This window comes from Austrofundulus limnaeus, unplaced genomic scaffold (genome assembly GCF_001266775.1).
Source record: "Austrofundulus limnaeus strain Quisiro unplaced genomic scaffold, Austrofundulus_limnaeus-1.0 Scaffold6, whole genome shotgun sequence".
Lineage (NCBI taxonomy): Eukaryota > Metazoa > Chordata > Actinopteri > Cyprinodontiformes > Rivulidae > Austrofundulus > Austrofundulus limnaeus.
In genome coordinates this window covers 2732803-2736205 of record NW_013952408.1, presented here as the reverse complement: position 1 = coordinate 2736205, position 3403 = coordinate 2732803, and the positions used below count along the sequence as shown (strand labels likewise).

Here is a 3403-nt window from a genome sequence, read left to right as displayed (position 1 = left end):
TACCTAAAGAAACTGTACACATGCATAGAGTCTTCAGTTTCTTCTTTTAGATAAGATTAAAAGAAGTAGATCAAAGTTTTTAAAGGACTTGTCCTCTCAGAAAAAAAAGCCATGTTTTATCTTTGACCTTTAAGGTCATAAAGATACAAAGACCCACTTGTTCTCATTTTCTGCTCCCAACAGCAGTGCTTTTCTTCAACTCTCTGCTGGATATTAGTGAATGCTTCTGTTCCCGGGTTTTCAAAAACACCTCCTGTTTTGCCTGCTCACTGGCTGAGAATAAATCCTTTGGTATTTCCAGAAAAGGGAGTTCGATGACCTGAAGAGGAGAGATCATCCGGTACTATTACAGTAAATGCTATTAGAGGGGGCTTGTTTTGTTATCTAAGAGTGAAAATAAGGAAATAAAATAATTCTTGTTTTCTTGTTTTAGGGGCGTTGAGGAAACGTCACCTTTCTTACCTTGTAATGGAAAAGGAACCAGCTGTTAGAACACGGCATTAATAAACAAGACAATGTGATGTGCCTGCAGTCTACAAAACCAGATGTCAGGTTGTTCTCAGTTTACTCAGTGGATGATGTCAGAATCAGTGTCTCGAAGTGATTTAATACGTGTGTAAATGTCAGTTGATTCACAGTGTGATCTGTCATTGTAAACCTGAGGTTGGCATTTTTTAACACTGCTGATTAATCAAATACTCATCAAGAAACTTAATTCTTATTTTTTTGTTGTTTAAAATCATGTTTGCAAAAAAAATGATAATCTGTTCTGTGACCAGCAAACGTAGCAGGACCCACATGAAAAGCAAACACAAGGTTAAACTTTAACTCTAAGTGAGCTTTTACTTTCTCTTCAGGCTACGCCCATCTGTACGAATAATGCCTACGAAAGGAAAGCTATTTGGTGAGAAGCCAATATCTTTTTTTCTTTACTTTTTCTAAGTGCCAACGAACTAAAACCCAATAGCCTTTGCTTGAAATGAATTTCACAACAATTTCCAGCAAAACTCAACATCTTATTCCACCAATTTGTTTTGGCCTGAGAAGTGTAACTTGGAAACATGTTTAATCTTGCAGTGAGGTTTGTTGGGAGGTGGATCGTTGAACAACAAGATAAAGCAAAGCCTCTTGAAAATGCTGGGCGTGTCACCCGGTGTGTCTTTGAGACTGGTTGCTTTGGAAGACACAAATTTAAAAAAATTAAATTAACTTCTGGATGATACACTCGTTTTGAGCACAGTTTATGTGTTGATGAGCTGTTTGGAGTTAGAATGAGACTAAATATATCTGTTTTAGCCATGCCTCGCTCTACCCTACTCTCTCAGTTCTCTGCGATTGTGTGACCTACTGTAACTGTGTAAACACTGGCTGTGGATTGTGGTAAAATGTTTCCATCAGCAATTTTTTTTTCTATTTTCCCCCACCCTGGTTGAGATAAACCGAAAGTCTTCAATGTGAAAATCAAATGAGCCAAGCTCGGGTCATGACAGCATTTTTAAACATGACTTCATCCCAACACAATGACTCCCCTCTTACTCTCCCCTTATCGTCCTCACACCTCTTTTGAAAGTTTAYACACTCCTACGAACTCTGTGTGCACACAGGGGAGAGTTATACATATATATGCTTTGTGTAGCCAGAAGGAAGGGAAAGTGAAATATAATAATAAAAAAAGGAGCACCTTTACTCGCTCACACTTGGTTGTCAGCTCAAGCAGTGACTCAAAACACTCAACAYTCAAAACTAACCATTGGACCTCAAGAATGTTGACCTTGGGATGACAGATTGTTTGTGGAGCCACTATCTACTCTCACGCCACTGCGGGTGAAATGTGTTGGCTGCTGCAGCCACTAATTAGTTTCAACAGGATTTCACTTCCAAGGCTTCAGATAAATAAAACCTTTGACTAGATGGCATTGTAGGTCGTGGGAGCAATTTACGACCATGAAGGGAAGTATTTAGTTAAAAAAATGACACATTGAAGTTAGAATATTCCTAAAATGAATGCAGTACACTCAAAATGTCTGTTAAAGGACGGGAAGAGTGTTCCTTTTCTGCTGACCACAACAATAAAATAATGTTTTTGTTTGTGTCCCTTATGTCATGGACTCCCGTATGAATTTTAATAAAACTGCCAGGAAGTTATCATAAGCTGTTCATCTGATTCACTTTAGGGGTCAACTCAGTTCAAGATGGCCGACTCAGCCAACTCACATTAGGAACAAAAAAAGAAAAAATGGCTGTAACTTGGCCAGTTTTAGAGATTATAATGCTAGGTTGAGAYCGAACGTGTTTTGAGTGTCAGGAGGTTTACATGCAAAGTCTATGGTGGATGGGCATCAAGGGGCGTCGAGAAACGGTAGGTGCGGTTTGTGCGTTTGACGTGTGTGCGGCGCGTCCAAAGCAACCAACGCTGACGTTGAAAAATCTGAAAGTTTGCTGCTCGACGTGGCGCGCCAACCAATAGAAGAGACTCCACTATGTGACGTAGTGGCACATGGTTTCCTGAATGATGCCCACTAACCTAGGACAGACGGACAGGAGCTCTCCAACTGAAAATGAGTGGCTGTAGTCAGTGTCCTCGCAGGAGATATCGGCATCGATACGAGTCTGCGGCTCATCGCACTGACCGTGCGGTCAAACTGGGCTCGGGACAAAAATAGTTCTGAAAGCGAGCCTCGTCAGCTCGCAGCTCCTGGAGTGGTGAAACTCACCAAGAGAGGAGGGGAAAACAACAAGAGGTTCTTCCCAACGCACGTCAAGCAGTTTTGACGAGTGTCTGAACTCAAAGTGCACAAGCGTCCAACTTGAGGCGTTGGGTGCATTTTTGACACTCATGACGCCTTAACGTATCATTAAAGGGGCAATATTATGTTCTTCCCAAGCTCATTTCAGTTTTATACTAAAATAAAGTAACTGTCACATTTTCAGCTTATGAAAGAGCTGAAACAGCTTATAAAAATCCACAAAACAATTTACTTCTCATCTTGACAGTTTCTAAACGTCTTGAAATAGGTCTCTGTCTCTTTAAGAAAAACCAAACACTTTGGTCACGCCCATTTCAGCACGTAGCCTGCCGGAGTCACGGAGCGGGCGGGTGGTGGGAGGGCCGCTCCGCCATGAGGAAGTTCGGCTTAAAGAGGAAGGGGTTATCTGCGGAATCAAAGTGGGCGTGTCACAAGAGTGGGCGTGTCAAAAGCATAAACACTGTGGGCTACAAGGCCTACATGACGGTATCCTTAGATCCTGCTTGATCTCTTTACAGCCTGACCCTGACCCCAACACTAAGGTTAACCAGGAGAAATGTGACCCAAGTAGGGTTCTCCAGAAAAAGTGGTGCCGTACAGTAACACAGTAACGCCCCTTTTTTGCTCTTGTCCAATCAGGTGGTGCCGTACAGTAA

At 41.9% G+C, this 3403-nt stretch overlaps 1 long non-coding RNA gene across 1 annotated transcript; it reads left to right on the top strand.

Annotated features, from left to right (window-relative positions):
- The first annotated feature begins 196 nt into the window (after positions 1-196).
- LOC106532715 (uncharacterized) lies at positions 197-904 on the top strand. Its single transcript, XR_001312133.1, has 3 exons — positions 197-351; positions 434-552; positions 858-904. It is a non-coding gene; the product is annotated as an uncharacterized LOC106532715 (long non-coding RNA).
- The last annotated feature ends 2499 nt before the right edge of the window (positions 905-3403 follow it).